Source organism: Siniperca chuatsi, linkage group LG2 (assembly GCF_020085105.1).
Source record: "Siniperca chuatsi isolate FFG_IHB_CAS linkage group LG2, ASM2008510v1, whole genome shotgun sequence".
Lineage (NCBI taxonomy): Eukaryota > Metazoa > Chordata > Actinopteri > Centrarchiformes > Sinipercidae > Siniperca > Siniperca chuatsi.
Genome location: NC_058043.1, coordinates 1083588 through 1101379, shown reverse-complemented (window position 1 = coordinate 1101379; position 17792 = coordinate 1083588). Strand labels below are relative to the sequence as shown.

General features: G+C 41.1%; 1 protein-coding gene and 1 pseudogene across 5 annotated transcripts in view; both read left to right on the top strand.

Moving 5' to 3' along the window:
• Positions 1–17792, top strand: part of LOC122886169 (metabotropic glutamate receptor 7) — a 278435-nt gene that overhangs the window by 49624 nt on the left and 211019 nt on the right. The gene's annotated exons all lie outside the window — the stretch shown is intronic.
• On the top strand, positions 2078–4355 carry LOC122886326 (annotated as a pseudogene).

Genomic DNA, 17792 nt, shown 5'->3' with positions numbered 1-17792 from the left:
AGCCTTCAATTATCAAGCTACTGGAGGTGATTTGTTGAAGCCTTTAACCAGGTGATTCTTTGGCACAGTGAGAAAAATACAGCAGTGAGCCTCCTGCCAATTTACAGCAGTAGAAATGGTATTTATGGTACGTTATGTTTTCAAATTAGTCTCAGTCAAAGATATAAAATAGTAGAGAGAGGTCACAAGTACTGGGGGGGGGGGGCAGACAATGCTTGTTGCTATGGATACCACTCATTGCTGTAACCTTTTCATCTTGTGCCACTTAATTACAATTCAATATATGTCTGCTTGATGAAGTGGCATCTCCTTGGTTTTTCTATTTATAGTGAAGACAATGAGCATGCAGTAATACTATGTACTCTTGTTTTAGCTAAAATTAGACAGTGGTGGAGGAAGTACTCTTCTTTACTGAAGTATTAGTACCAATACAAACATTTAGAAATACAAGTAAATCACATGTTAAAGTCCTGCATTCAAAGTCCTCCTTAAATAAAAGTACACACGTATTATCAGCTTTAGTTCAGTGGTTCCCAACCCAGGGGCCGGGGTCACCAGATAAATTTGAGGGGTCGTGAGATTTTTAATGAGATTTTTCTAAGGTCAAATCTTCATCTGATTTTAATTAGGAAGTACAGTTGTTAAATAAATGTAGTGGAATAATAAGTAGACTATTTCCCTAGACTAAAATGTAGTGGCATAGAAGTATAAATTAGCATAAAATGGAAAATTGTTCTTATGTACAGTACTTGAGAAAATGTACCTTTTTATTTTGCACTACTGAATTTAACTTTGAGTTGACATTCACTGCTACTTTAGTTCCTTATATTACCCCACTAGCACCAACGTGAGCCTTAAAACCTCTCACACAACACACACCGGTGTGCGTTGGCAGCCAACAGCGTCTGTTGGAGCCACGTACGTTGACAGTAGTCGTTCTTCTGCCTATGCGCTGCACATCAAGTGTCCTCTTAGTGTCAAGGATTTCAGGACACGTGGAGCAGGGCCAGCCAGTTCTCCCTCGGACTTCTGGGTAAAACAGTTTTTTAGAGGGCAGGCAGGATTGATGTATTGCCAACTCAGTCAGTCAGCAAGTCGGGGACGGTTCAGAGAGACTCTCCTGCTGCTGCAGCCGGAGGAGGAGTCCAGCCTGTCCCTGCACGCCCTGCTCGTCGGACCTGCTGCTCCGCTGCTGGGAACTGGGTTTGGCTGGAAAAGTTGATTTTGGATTTCAGCAGTGAAACACCTGACTGTCAGACAGTGTTTCTATAGTCAAAATCAGTTTTATTCACTAATGTATTTATTTTTTCAGATTATGTGAACACTCCATGGAGAGTTTTACTTTTATGGGTATGTTTTTGTAATCAGTGTTGGTGAGGCTGATGGGAACGTCATTCGTTCTGCAGGTATTTGGTCATAAACCAAAGCGATTCCAGGAGCCGACTTATTTAGCTTCCTGCTTCTGCTTCTGCAGGCTGTTGACAGCAGCGCTGCGGTCGCTCGTTTTCTCCAAACCTGGTGTACGTAGTGAGATTGAGTGAAAATCGTACTAAATAATGTTTCTTATTTTGGCCTCGGCTCATCCGGACGTTCTTGCTTCATTATTGTCAATAGTCTCACTGTGTATATACAGTTTACTCTGTCTAGTGTGTATCAATAAATTGCTCACTTCTTTTCTTTGTCTTTTCACATTCAGTTCCTGCTCGTGTCTTGTTCTTATGTTGCGCTCTGACCGGAGCGTTACGGTTCTGTTTTAATATCAGTTGGTATTTAGACTACAACGGACCGGAATGAAAAACACAATCAAATATCTGTTTACTCAAAGAGTCGTGACGACTGCAGCTATTGCAAACTTGAGCTCACAGAAAGTGAATTTCATTTCTGTGCCGCTCACTGATCTGTTCACTCTGTTCTTATGAGTTATATTTTAACTCCTCCACCGAGTTCAAACTACTTTGAACATAACCAGCTGTTGCAGCAGCCTGCTGCACACCATCAGTCCACATATCCAGCAATGAATCAAGACTTTGGAATGAAACACAACCTGTGTTACAGGTGAAGTGAAAGCATTTAGCAGAGGAGGTCTGACAGAGCTCCACCTCTCACCTGACTCACCTGAGACAAACCAAGAGACAGTCAGTTCCTGTTCAGTTCTCAGTGAGAAGAGACGCAGCGACAGACAGACGACCAGATTCACCTTCAGACCAAAGTGAGTGAGTTCAGCTACAGGAGAGAAACGAGGAAAACTCCAACACGGCTGCTTCAGCCTGCCGACACTCCACACACTGAATGTGAGTTTGACTACAAACAGGACTCACAGTGAAAGTTAGTGGAGGAGGGAGGGGAGCCGTGACTGACTGTACTTTCTGTCTGCTGTGTTTCAGCTTCACTCGGAGACAAAATGGCTTCCAGATCAGAGGAGGAACTCTGCTGTCCGGTCTGTCATGAGGTCTTTAGAGATCCTGTTCTTCTGTCATGTAGCCACAGCTTCTGTAAAGACTGTCTGAAGAGCTGGTGGAGAGAGAAACCAGCACACGAGTGTCCAGTTTGTAAGAGAAGGTCTTCAAGAGAAGAACCACCTGTTAGTCTGGTGTTAAAGAACCTGTGTGAGGCCTTCTTACAGGACAGAGATCAGAGACCTTCAGGGGCTCTCTGCAGTCTGCACTCTGAGAAACTCAAACTCTTCTGTCTGGACCATCAGCAGCCAGTGTGTGTCGTCTGCAGAGATTCAGAAAAACACAGCAACCACAGATTCAGACCCATCGATGAAGCTGCACGACAACACAAGAAGGAACTTCAGGAAACTCTGGAGCCCTTAAAGAAGAAGTTACAGGTTTCTGAACAAGTTAAAGAGAAGTTTGATCAAACAGCAGAACACCTGAAGGTCCAGGCCCGACACACAGAGAGGCAGATTAAGGAGCAGTTTAAGAAGCTTCACCAGTTTCTAGAAGAGGAAGAGGAGGCCAGGATGGCTGCACTGAGGGAGGAAGAGGAGCAGAAGAGTCAGATGCTGAAGGAGAAGATGGAGGCTCTGAGCAGAAAGATAGCAGCTCTTTCAGACAAAGTCAGAACCAGAGAGGAGCAGCTGAGAGCTGAAGACGTCTCATTCCTGCTCAACTACAAGGCTGCAGTGGAAAGAGTCCAGCAGCGCCCCCTGCTGGAGGATCCACAGCTGCCCTCAGGAGCTCTGATAGACCAGGCCAAACACCTGGGCAACCTGACCTTCAACATCTGGAACAAGATGAAGGACATGGTCTCCTACACTCCTGTGATCCCCAAACACTGCTCATCCAAGACTCATCCTGTCTGAAGATCTGACCAGTGTGAGACGAGGAGAGAGACAGCAGCTTCCTGACAATCCAGAGAGGTTTGATGATTTCACCTCTGTCCTGGGCTCTGAGGGCTTCAACTCAGGGACTCACAGCTGGGAGGTCGAGGTTGGAGACAGTACAGGCTGGTTACTGGGTGTGTCAGCACAGTCTGTCCAGAGGAAGGGAGACATACGCTCTGGACATACTGTCTGAATTATGGGGAATATGGTTCTATGGAGGTAAATACTCAGCATGGTCACCATCAGCTCCATCCACTGCTCTCCGAGTGCAGAAGAAGCTCCAGAGGATCAGAGTGAATTAGGACTGGAACAGAGGAACGCTGTCGTTCTCTGATCCTGATACTAACAGACACATACACACCGTCACACACACTTTCACTCAGAGGATGTTTCCATACATTTACACTGGGGATGAACTGCAGATATCAGCAGAGAAGGTCTGTGTGACAGTGGAACAGAGCAGTTAGAGATAAAGAGGATGATTATATTTATGTTGATGTTTATTTCTTAAAGGGAAAAGTCTCTGAATTGAACGTGTGAAGCTGCACCTGTCCTCCTGCTGCCTCATTATTCCAAACGTATGTTGATCTTTGGTTCACTTACTGTTTTTCATTGGTTTTATTTCTTTTTCTTGTTATTTAGTTCGACACTTTTAGTTTCTGTTGTCGACCTTTTCATATGTGAAATGCTTTCACTCTGTTTCTTTATGTTTGCTTCGTTTAGCCTTTTCTTTTTTATGGATACTGTCATTGGAAATAGTTGTCCATGTTTTATTATTTGGACTGGTGTGTGTGGAGCCATGAAGAGCAGCAGCCACTCTGTGAAGCTGATGAGGATCCAGATAAAGAAACAACAATCAGTTTATCAATAGCTGCATGTTTGAGCGGCCAATCATTGTTCAGATCCAACAGCCTTCATTTAAATTCTCGTCCAGATTATAAAGTTTCCAACATTAAAATCAATGTTTAATTACATGTATGAGATGGTGACAATATATAAAATAAAAGTTTTAATTGATCCAAAATCTTTGTACAGTTTTCTGTTTGATGTAATGAAGCTGAGATGATTCTGTCTGTAAAGTGTTTTCATTCACTTTCATCACTTGAATTCTGCTGTTGGTCATTTATTTAAGGTGGAAGTCTCAGTTTTAAGGTGGACGTCTCAAGAAAAGACAAAACATAGCAAATATTAAGATCAGAAAAAAAACTAAAAGTAATATCTACGTAAGTTTAACCAGTTTTTAATGGCTGATGGGAGCGTCAGCAGCTCTGCAGGTGTTTGGTCAGAAACCAAAGTGTCGGACACGTTAACATGTCGACCTGATGGTGGCGCTAGATGGAAAGTCAGAGGATCAGCAGAGTTATTACAGTTCATCCTGAGGGGAGCATGAATGTCTGAATTTCATGATAATCCATCCAATAGTTGTTGATATAAAACCACCAAAGTGAACGCCAGAGGATCACCAAGGTCATTGAGATCCATCCATAGCGCCGTGCTGCTACCATGCCTAAAGGACACTCTGCTCTGGAAACATTGGTTACATAAAGATAGCCATAAGAGCAGCAGAATGAACCCTGGGTGAGAAGAATAATTATAATGACATCACTGTATAATGAGAGATCAAGACAAAAGAAACATCGGCTTCAAACACGGATATACTGACTCATAGAAATAATAAAATCATTAATTAGACCATGTAGCCAGGGTTCTGTCCCAGATGATTGTTCTGCATATCTGTTGGGACTAAGAAACAATGGCTGCTGTAGCGTCCTTTTATGGTTTGTTCTTTGTCTTCCATGCAGATTCAGCTGCTGTAGTGGTCCCACCATCCTCACTGGGTGCACATTGAGTCACTGCTGCACTGCTGGAGAGGAAATGTTTGCAAAATTCAGAAAACATTATTCACTCGTCAGCTGTCAGAAGGCAAAGACAATCTGCAGCCCACTGGCTGATGGAGATTCAGGAGTAGTAGTCCCAGTCCTGCCTCCCTGAAGATGATGATGAAGGCTGTGTGCGTGTTATGGCTCTGAAAATGTTGATTAGTGGTCACAAAAGAGACTACAATCGTGCACTTTTTGTATGGCTGTGGTAAGGGTTCAGAGGGTTTCTTTGGGTTTATCAGTTCAGGAAGTCAACATACCATGAAGAAGTCAAAAGTAGAGCAACTTTATACCTTGGGCAAAAGAGCTTCAGTGAATCAGTCAAGCAATCTGAGCAGCTCTGACAGTCTGAGAGCAGAAATGTTGGCTGCTTTTATTCTTCCGTTTGTGAACCCAGGCACTTTTTAGCCACACTAACAGCATGGCTGTCTGTCTGTCGGTTGGCTGGTCCACCACGTCCAGACTGGAATATCTACTTGGTGGATTGCCATAAAATTGGATTGTCATGAAAGTTGTGTACAGACATTCATGTTCCCCTGAAGATGAAACCTACTGACTGGTGATCCTCTGACTTTTCCTCTAGCGCCACCATCAGGCTGACAGTAGTGGTTCAGACTGAATCTCAACTGTTGGATGGACTGTGATGAATCGTGCTTCATCGTTCATGCTCCCCTCAGGATGAACTGTAATAACTCTGCTGATCCTCTGACTTTCCATCTAGCGCCACCATCAGGTCGACACGTTAACGTGTCCAACACTTTGGTTTCTGACCTGCAGAGCTGATGACGCTCCCATCAGCCTCAGCTGGACTCTGTGTTTACTGCTAACTAGCTAATGTTAGCATGCTAACACGCTAAACTAAGATGGTGAACATGGTAAACATTATACCTGCTAAACATCAGCATGTTAGCGTTGTCACTGTGAGCCAGTGTTGCCAACTCTTTTCCATTGAAAGTAGCTAGCCGTAGCTCCAAAAGTCGCTAAAAGTCACCAAATGATGTTCATTTGCATGTTGATGACATCATTGCTCATTCATTTGCATAAAGCGTAGTGCAGTGAGGGAGAGAGCCCCTTAGTTTAAGCCATATAAAACGTAGGTAGAGAAATCTTTGGCCAGTAATCACAAACTCACTACGGTACATCGTATATTTGAAAAAATAAGACATCTACAAAGGGAGGGAGAAGATCAAACGAACTATTTAAATATTTACATCCTGTAGTAACATCCTGATCCAGAGAACCGGAGAGAAAGAGCGAGAGTGAAGCTGCCTCCCCCCCCCCGCTGATGGTCTGAATAAGTCGCTAAATTTTTCGCTATTCGCTTTTTAGAAATAAAGAGGGTCTGAAAAGTCGCCAAGTTGGCAACACTGTTGTGAGCATTTTAGCATGCTGATGTTAGCATTCAGCTAATACAGCCTCACAAAGTTGCCAGCATGGCTGTAGACTCTTTTTTTGCTTTAAGGGCATGAAAATGGCTCCAGGTTTCAAGCTCTATTTTTGCACTGCATTTCTCACTTTGACCCACACACACAGAAAAGTCCAAATCAGTTTTATCTCCCACACAAACACATCATCAACCTTTCTCTGCTCTCTTCATCTCCCCTCTGTTTTTTCAAACAAATGCACACTTCACATAACCTCACTTTGTCTCGTCTCTTTTCTTTGGCTCATTAATGTCAGAAACGGGGGCGCTGGGACCGCATGTCAGCCTGTCATCGCCTTTGTCTTCCTCGTTGGTGCCGTAACAAGGATCCCCCCACAGAGGGAAGCTGCCAGACCGTTACAGCCTTCTGATCACTCGGCTCAGTTCTCCAAGTATTAGCTGATGACGCATGATGACAGTAGTGAAGAGGCATCTCTCACTCCTCACTTTCTGTCTTGAAAATATGCGTACACTCACACATTCCCTCTCTGACTGTGATCAATAGCAACAGCGTCCCTGCAGACGGACTCCGTTCTCGCTCTGACATTCATTAAGCTCAAGTCGAAACCCTTCATTTGTTTCAGCATTAATTCAGAATGAGAATCACGGGCTGAGTGATGCGTCCAGCAGTGTGAAGGCCATGTGTCACGGCAGGCTGACAGCACACTTTAGGGGAAGATTATTACTTTCATATTTATTTTTGTCAAAAGGTCACTCGTTCCAAAGGTTCACTTCATAATTGAGATTTCTTGTCTCAATATAAAAACATTGCCTGTCGCAGCGATAAGTGACTTATTCCCTTTTTATTGATACATTAGTTTACGTCTAAATTTAACGCAAATTTTAACCGAATTTCCAGAAAATCTGCGAAAGAAAATGTGAATTAATGCTTGTAGGTTAGGTAAGAAAACTTTGTTCAAGATCCCACTGACATTTGTAACTACTTTAATAACTACAAATCCAACCTTTCAGTGGTTCACTTCATGTGTCCACAAAAAGAAAATCTAATCAGAAATACTGTATTGATCCCCGAGGGGCACGTCAGTGCACACAGGAACAGAAGTGCTAAGAGAATAGAAATAATAATAAAATACGTCCGCAACGAGACAATTATTTCTAGTAAGAAATAAGAGATGTGCAAATCAAAATATAATACACTATAATACAGGTCAGATGAATTAAGTACAAAGTGGATATAAAGTATAAAAGCTAAAATAAGTGTAAAGTACCAAAGTGGATTTAGAGATTCATAAGTATGTATAGTATAATAATACAATGTATTAATATGAGTACTAAGTAATAATTATTATGAGATGGTGGATATTGCACAGCAGTAATAGAAGTATGAACAAATATCAGGAGACAGGAAGTAAAGAGAGTCAGAGCACTTCCTTGTTGCTGAAAAGCATAAGGTCAATATGACATGATGGCTAGTTCCATATTTTATAGACCATTTGTGAACCAAAAGAGCATTTCACAGAGAGGGCTTTATACTGAACTGAAGTGAGTGAATTGTGTTAAATCTTCTTTGGATCCAGGCTGTCACTAATCTCCTGCGGAGCCCTGCAGTGCAGCTAATATGGTGGAGAATGACATTAAAGGATAACAGCACTGTTTCTGGTCAGTCGCCCTCCAGATTTCCCCCTTTCCTTTACACTACTTCAGTGCTGGAATGGAGCTAAGTACATTTACCCCATAACTGTACTTAAGTACACTTTTGAGGTAGGCTACTACTAAGAGTATTTCAGTTTTATGCTACTTTATACTGCACTAATTTCAGAGGGATATATTGTACTTTTTACTTCACTACATTTATTTCACAGCTTGTATTATTAGTTACTTTTCAGATCAAGATTTCAAACATTAAATAGATGATCAGTTTGTAAAATATGCATTGTTATGGATGACCCTACCCAATAATATATAAAGTTCAGAAAAAATAGCTCTACCTTGAGTACAATAAAATACTTGTTAATGAATCACTAATAATATTCCAGTAATATACAGTGGTGTGCAAAAGTGTTTGTCCCCTTCCTGATTTCTTTTTTTTTTTTGCATGTTTGTCACTTAAATGTTTCAGATCATCAAACAAATTTAAATATTAGTCAAAGATAACACAAGTAAACACAAAATGCAGTTTTTAAATGAAGGTTGTTATTATTAATGGAAAACAAAATCCAAACCTACATGGCCCTGTGTGAAAAAGTGATTGCCCCCTAAACCTAATAACTGGTTGCTCCACCCTTAGCAGCAACAACTGCAATCAAGCGTTTGCGATAACTTGCAATGAGTCTTTTACAGCGCTGTGGAGGAATTCTGGCCCACTCATCTTTGCAGAATTGTTGTAATTCAGCCACGTTGGAGGGTTTTCGAGCATGAACTGCCTTTTTAAGGTCATGCCACAGCATCTCAATAGGATTCAGGTCAGGACTTTGACTAGGCCACTCCAAAGTCTTCATTTTGTTCTTCCCTTAATAATAACAACCTTCATTTAAAAACTGCATTTTGTGTTTACTTGTATTATCTTTGACTAATATTAAAATTTGTTTGATGATCTGAAACATTTAAGTGTGACAAACATGCAAAAAAATAAGAAATCAGGAAGGGGGAAAACAATTTTGCACACCACTGTATATTGGGCCATTTTGTATAATTACTACTTTTTCTTTTGATAGGCCTACTTTAAGTACATTTCGCTCCATTAATAAATGTCCAAAACATCACCTAGTTACAAGGTGTAGGTTTGACACTATAAAGTGTTTATAAAAACCTACCTTTCCTCACCTGTCCACCTCATCAGCTCGTCACCTGATGCTGCTTCTGCCAGCACACCTGCCTGACCTTCCCTCATTAGCTCGAGTAGATATACCTACCAGCTTCTCTTTCTCCTGTGCAGGATTATCTTAGGCTTTGTTCAGACTGCAAGCAAATTAGATTTGTTTCTCAAATCAGATCTTTAAGACAGACTGTCCGCGCTGTTATTTGCAAGTGTCAGGTCGGATTTGTGAGTCCAGACATCACCAACCTATCTGCATGGGTTGCTGTGGTAACAACGTAGGCGTCAGTAACTACGTACATTATGGAGATCCATCATCTCGCCCTCCAAACAATCGCAGCTTGGATTCTGCTCAGCCGCTCCATGGATGAATTATAAGAGCATCCATGAGCCGCTCTAATGCACTTCCTTCACTCTGGATTTGACGTTGCCGTTGAGTCGCGTTGCGAGTGATGCAAAAGACACTTCTGTAGAAATACGATTGGAATCGCATTTCAAACCACCTGCAAATGTGGCTTGGATCCGATTTGCATGTGGTTTTTGGCTGTCCAGACTTTCTAAAAATCAATCTGGATACAATCTTGATATGCAAGAAAATGAATTTGGGCTGGCAGTCTGAACAAGGCCTTAGGTGCTTATTTGGTTGTTTTAAGTGGTTGTCTTCTCTCAGTTTTTGACCATTTACATGTTTTCGTCTTACTTCACTCAATATGAATCTGATAACCTTGAAGTTGCCAACTGTAAGCCTGAACAAAGACCAAGAAATTACTGTTTTATCTTGTCTGCTTTCAGGGCCTCAACTTGTCTCATGTGTTACAGCACAATAGGCAGTGGTGGAAGACGTTTTCAGATCCTTTTATGAAGTAAAAGTTGCAAAACTACGTGAAAGTAGTGTTAGTGCAGTAAAATGTCTCCTGTGACTGATTCTGATTCAGTCTGACATTATTAGATTAATACTGATGCATCAACGTTAGAGCAGCATTTTACTGCTGTAGCTGCTCGTGGTGGAGCTAGTTTTAACTACTTTATATACAGTTAGCTAGTTTTAACTACTTTATACACAGTTAGCTAGTTTGAACTACTTTATATACAGTTAGCTAGTTTAGTCGAGTCCAAAGGGTCACCAGATGAATCTGAGGGGTCGTGAGATGATTAATGGGAGAGGAAAGAAGAAAAAACAAAGTTCTGAAACACAAATCTGTTTTCATTTTTTTTGACTTTTCTCTAATCTTTGATTTCTAGTGAAATATTGGATCATTTGAACAGTTATTGAAATCAAACCATGTGAAGTTTAGAGGAGAAATGTCTCTTTAGTGAAACTCCTAACACACTGATTCTATAGAAGAAAACCACCAGTTTAATCTTTAACAATGTGTTGATAAGCTTATAATATATATAAAATCTTAATTTATAAAGTAACTAAAGATGGTAGATAAATAAAGTGGACTAAAAGGTAGTGTTTGTGCGCAGCAGAGTAGAACTATAAAGTAATTTAAAACCAAAATATGTAAAGTACAAGTACTTCAGTACAGAACTTGAGTGAGTTACTTTCCACCACTAACCATAGGATAGCGTGTGCCTGATTCCCTACCAAACAGTGCCATTAGATTAATGATACCTGAGCACACAAATCCCATCTGATCACTTTCAGATAATAATGCGGGCCGGATTACAGAAACAACAGATTTGCCTTCAGTCTGGATATAAAATCATCACTCCAAAGCTTTCCAGAGCAGGCATGTACAGCTTTTGCTGTCACTCAAAACTTGCAAATGGCCAGGATTATGTTTTGGCAGAGTGTACGCTGAACAGCACAATACAGTCGCCCAAGTCACTACAAATTATTGACTGCATGAAAACGTGGCACAAGGCCTTCAACAATCACACAAACCGGGCCCCACAAGTGCAGGCAGTAAGCCACTAGGATTGGCCCAAATTGAATTAACCTGGAGGAAAATGGTTTGATTATAAACTCATTAAATCAGAATTTAATGAAGTAAGTGTAATCAATTTGTTTGACATTGATTTTCTTTCCATTCGAGCGCAGTCTCAGTGAGGCCCCACCTGAGCTCCGCACTCCCCTGCATGTTGATTGACAAACAATAGTGTGACTCTCTAATCAACAGGCCACAACGGCACTATGCTTTAATGTCTGCTGAATGAGGGGAAGAGAACAATGCGTTCCTAATTGGACAAGGAAGAGTCAGACCAAGCACTAAATTTCCCTGACAAATTCAAGGTTCATTTGCTGCTGTTAACACCAGCCATGTGATGCGGTGCCTGTGCATGAATGTGTGTTTTTGTCTGTGCGTAAGAGTGCGTGTTCTTGTACGTCCGACTGCGAGTTTCCACTTGTGCGCACACAAACACACAAAGGCACTTAGGGAAACGAGGAGGGAAGAGAAACAAGAGGAAGTGACTGTATAAACATGAGACGAGAGAGAAAAAGGGAACTCACGCAGACACGAACACACACTTTCTCTTTGGTAATACTGCGTATTACTTGCTAACACCGTGTGTGCTGTGGCACAACGCCCTGTGAGTGAAAGTAGAACAGACGAGCCACATATGACGTAGAGACAGCTGTTGGGATTCATCTCAGCTCTGCGTTCACTGCATTCGTTCCTAAAGAAGCTGAAAAGCAATCCTTGCAATGTGAGGTCACTCTCACACCTGTAAGTTCATCTGGTCCGAACCAAATGAACTCACTTTCACACCTGACCGGTTTGGTTTGGTTTAAATCAACTCTGGTTTAGCTAAACAACTATTAAATCCATCTGCTGATTGTGAGCTGCTAAGAAAGTGATCTTATAATAAGTGCCGTATATATTTATGCAAATCATTTGGTAACCATGGTAACCTGATCCGCATCATTACATAAGGGCGGAGATTTTCCCTGACACATCAGAAAGTGAAAAGGAGTTCTTTGGCGTGTGCTTTGCTTGTGTCTACTCTGTGTACTTTGAGTGATGAAGTGATCCGGCTGTAATCCGCCTTTCTCCTGTCTCTGTCTGTTTGTAATTATTTATACATGTCGTCGAGTTGCAGTCTAATAATACTAATAATGCTCTTAATCAGTTATGTCTTGGCGAGCTCTCTGTGACACCAGACAGGATCAATAAACATCTCATCAGGGTATTTTAAAAAACTTTTAATAGTTTAATAAGTTGTTTTCACACATGCAGCGTTGGACAGCTCATCATATACAAGATCTTCTAATCAAAACAAATAACACAAAAAAGTAGTTAATGAAAAAAATGAAGATAATAATAATAATAATAATAATAATAATAATAATAATACATTCAATTCAGTAATTAATAATTGATAAAAATCCTGTGCCCTGCACCTCCGTAGGTCCCCGGTATTTTCTTGTTGCCTAAATAGTTAAAATCAGAACATCATCTATCATCTCCTTCATCTATAAGTTACTATAAACACACATAAATATTCATTACTCCCCTTTTAATATGCTATCCACTCGTAATTAAATGTATTTCAGTGAGACGGTTAAGACAGTGTTTTTTAATGTAGCCCTTGGCAGTGAATCACTAAAAACGCCAAAATGTTATAAATCATATCTAATTGTATTAATGTTATGTATGTGTAGTCCAAAAACTGCACATGTATTTGTGCTGTAATGAAAAGTAGTTAAAAGACTTTACATCCAATGTAAGAGAAGGTCGACATTCAAAATCTCTAACGTATTAACTATCCAGTTTCTAAAAGTGCTTCTTTCAACCAAGGGCGTCCAGTAAAGGACGTCCAGTAAAGGGCGTCCAGTAAAGGACGTCCTGTAAAGGACGTCCAGTAAAGGACGTCCTGTAAAGGACGTCCAGTAAAGGGCGTGCAGTAAAGGACCTGCACAAATCAGTTCTTTTGTAGGAACACAGGTGTGACATTTTGGAACAAAAGGTTATGTGGGTGGAATTAAGGCCCACCACTGAGAACAGTGTGCTCATTATTACTGTGTGAATCTAAAAGTTAGTTATAATTGTGTGATCACAGAGAAAAGTCGAGTTACTGAAGAACCATTGGTTCAGTCCACACAGCAACTCATATATCCATCTGCAGGGTTAGCTGTACAGCCAATACCAAACCATGAAAGATGATTTAAATCAGGTTCCTACTGTCATGTGCTACTATAGAAAACAATCTTTTAATAAAGTCAGATGAGCTAGTAACATATATTATATTCGGTAAGTCATTCCCACTATAATTTTGATAAGCTGACATTAGTACCTCAACCAAACCCTGATAATGGGACTGCGATGCTTGTAGAGCGCAAAGCGCCAGAAACACACATTTAAAAACTCAACAGCAACGTCTCTTTCCAGAAATCACGACCCGGTTACTGAAGATAATCCACAGACTATGTTGTAAGGAGTTTCATATTTTTTTGGCGCTTTGAGCTCCACGAGCCGAGCGCCATATAGTCCCATTATATTCAACAAATGCAGACATCTTTATGGCCGATATCTCCAGAACTCTGCAGCTCGCACCAAAACAATCCAGATGGATAAATACTTGCATTGTCACTTAACTACGTCAAGAATCGTCTGAAATCCTGCTGATTTAGGTGATCTCTGACTTTTCCTCTGACGCCACCATTTCTTCACTGAAATATCTCAACATGTACTAGATGGACTGGCACAACCTTTTGTCGACGCTCATGTTCCCCAGAGGATGAATCTTACTGACTTTGTTGATCCTCTGACTTTCCATCTAGCGCCACCATCAGGTCGACATGTTAACGTGTCCGACACTTTGGTTTCTGACCAAACACCTGCAGAGCTGCTGACGCTCCCATCAGCCTCAGCTGCACTCTGTGCTTACTGCTAACTAGCTAATGTTAGCATGCTAACAAGCTAAACTAAGATGGTGAACATTATACCTGCTTAGCATCAGCATATTATATCATGCATTATGATTGTGAGCATTTTAGCATGTTGATGTTAGCATTTAGCTGCACCGCTGCCTCACAGAGCCGCTAGCATGCCAGGAGACATCGTGACAGGAAATAGAAGAGCTTCTCCTAAATAAAGTCATTTAAAATGGGCTAAACTTTGATTTAAATCTAATCTGATAATAAACCACCACTCTGACCAGGCATTCGATGGCTGATTTCAGTAGATTCAGTCGCTTTGCCACAGTGCGACTGTTGAGGCAAACTGTGTCAGTTGGTGCAAAGAGGTTTTGATGAAGAAGCAGGCAAGAACAATAGAAATGCTTAATCTTAAAATAAATCTGTCCATCTTCATTCTCCTGTCTTTTTAAGTAATTCGTCAGGAATGCTATTACCTGTAGGATGATCTCATCTAGTCACAGTAAGTTTGTGTTTGACATTTTCGAATCGGTTTCCTCTGCAGCGATAAGGCATGGATGCAGGATTAATAGCACTCTGTCCAGTGTTCACAGTGTTTTCATATTAAATATTAACGTTCCCTTCAGCCGATATGTTGCATGTGTATTGCAGTATGCTGGTTGTGTATGCTGCACCTTACAGTCCTGCTACTGTGTGAATTTCCCTTTAGGGACAATTAAGTTCGAACTTGAACTTATCTCGTTATCTCGTGTTTTCATTAAGTGCAGTGGCTCGGCACCAGGTGGCCTTGTTAAAGAGCTCGTAGGAACACTGTGATGCGAGCGTCAACAGAAGGTCTGTGTAAATAAATGCAGAGTGGGTGGAGATTCATGTTTAACGGTGGTTGTAGGATAGAGAGCTTACATGTGAGATCTGTTCTTTGCATGTGAAGGTATCCGTCATTAGAAACACTTTCTTCTATGAAGCCATCTACTGGATCTATGTTGCTCTCCTGGTTTTCTCTGAAAAATCGGCTGTGTCTGTGCTTCCTGTTTCTGAGTCACTGCTTCGTGTTTAGAGGTGATTTGGCCTCAAATCACACCATCCACATGAATCATCCTGTCAGAAGCCATTTTTGTAGAGTGCCTTTGTCTGAATCTGGTGGGAACAACAAATTCATTCATCCAGTCATGAAATCTAGTCCACAGGTGCTTCTTGCCTTTACATGGATATGGACCAACGCTACGCCCCATCTGCCCCATCTGCCCCATCTGCACTTTGTAACCTGCTGTGTGCAAGGGATTATGGGAAATGGTGACAGAAACTGTGAATAAACAAGGATATTACTCAGGACGTGTTCAGAAAGACTATGTTCCAGGCTGGATTTTGGTTCTTTACGTTATCACTCATGTCAGTGTGATTTCGAATGAGGTTTTCTTACTTCCTGAACAGAACCCGGAGGTTTCGGTTTCGGTTTAGATTTCTGCCGATAATTTTCTGGAGTAATTGTTTGATCTATAAAATTGTCACAGTTTCCTAAAGCCCAAGAAGACGTCTTCACGTTGCTTGTAATGTCTGACCAACAGTGAAAAGGTCCAGGAGCCAACAGGAAGGGCTTCTAAATAACATTCAGGACTTTCTTCAAGATGGAAGAGTCACATTAAAACGATCTTGAGTGAAATGATTTCTGCTCTCCAACAGGGAGAAGCCAGACAGAGACAGATGATGAGAGTATAACTACAGAAACGAGTTTTAACGTCGACATTGTCTTCGGTTCGGGTTCAGGCTGGAACATTTTGTTAGCTGTTGGATTAACAAAATGGCAGAATAAATCAGGCTGCTTTAGGTCCAGGCCGACACACAGTAAATATATCACCTAATATGTACATAATATGCATATCTTACGTTTACTGCTGTCCACTGGTAGATGGAGTATTCAGATTCTAAACTTAAGTAAAAAATAATGATGCACTAAGTCCTGCACTCAAATTACTAATTACTAATTACTAATTATCAACAAAATGAACTTATGTATAAAAAGTAAAAGTATGCAGAATGTTACTATTATACTATTGGAATATTATAGGCTGTTAGCAGCATTTTCATTTCGTAGCTGTTCAAGGTGAAGCTAATATTATACTAATAATATACTATTACAGTATTTATTTGTAATAGTTTAATCTCAATACCCAGATATTCGACAGTTCTGCAGAACACCAGATTCCGTCTGAAACCGTATTTTTATTTCTCCCTTTCTTCAATGCTCTGCTGTGCTAAAGGTTAGGGAAAGGTTGTGGTTATGGAACGTAAACTATGGTTAAGATATGGGAACTAAAACATCTGTTTAATGTTATGTAAATGGGACAATGGGCTGTTTAATTTTATAAACTCATTTTTTATGAACTGTGTCTTTCTGATAAATGTACTGCAGTGAAAAGTAAAATATTTCCCACTGACATGTAGTAAAGTAAAAGTAGAAAGTAATATGGGAAATACTGAAGTAAAGTACCATCAGTGCAAAACTGTACTTGTGTTCAGTAAATGCACGTAGTTCATTTCCAGCAGTGCATTTCATTTAGTCGGCTACAGTCAGTCACGTCATCAGTCAGTCCTCTCTCACGGTTCCTCCGCTCGCTGTGTTGACTCAGAGTGAAGCTCATCCGTTGACTGGTCTGCCACCTCACATTAGCCCTGAAGACCCCAGGGAGGAGCTGAGCATGGGTGAACAGCGCCCACACACACATCTTCATGTCTGGACCCACAAACACTCACTGGACAGAGTGAATGCAAAGTCTTGTGGACAGAAATGTAAACAAAACATGTGAACATACAGACAGCAAATGCACTGAAGTGTAACCACACACACACACACACACACACACACACACACAGATATCCTCAGAGCCCACATTTTGAATGGTCCTTATCTCGGCTGTTGAACCAGCAGTGTTATCATTTGCACTCCGAAAATTGTCAGTAATCACTGTTTACAGGTGAATATCTCGTGTGTGTGTGTGTGTGTGTGTGTGTGTGTGTGTGTGTGTGTGTGTGTGTGTGTGTGTGTGTGGTTCCAGCTTAGTCATACACCTACCTCAGCTCACACTGACTTATCCTGTCATCAGAAAACACACACACACATTCACACACCGCCACTGACTGGAGTGTCTCGGCTCAGCGACATTCGCAGCAGCTTCGCTCAGAGTCGATATACTCGGCTCTGAGTGATGATGAGTCATCAGGGAACGTAGCCCTGCTGTTGTGTTTGGGGTCCCGGAGGCCATATTTAACATTGTTTATATTTAATACTTCATGGCTCGCCTTCATTTGATGAGCATTGCTTAGAAACGTGATGTTGAACTGATGACAGTTCAGAGGTCTGCGACAGAGAGAGACTCATTGCTCCTGTTTGGGGTCTCAGAGAGTCCAGCTATAAAATCCGGTTAAAGACAACAGACTTCCACCGGCTCTTTATCTGTGATTACTGCTCCCAAACCTCAAATAAGTCCGTCAGTCTGAACTGATCACAGAGAGTCTGCAAACAAAAGGAATATAGCCCATCTAACATATGAAACATGAAA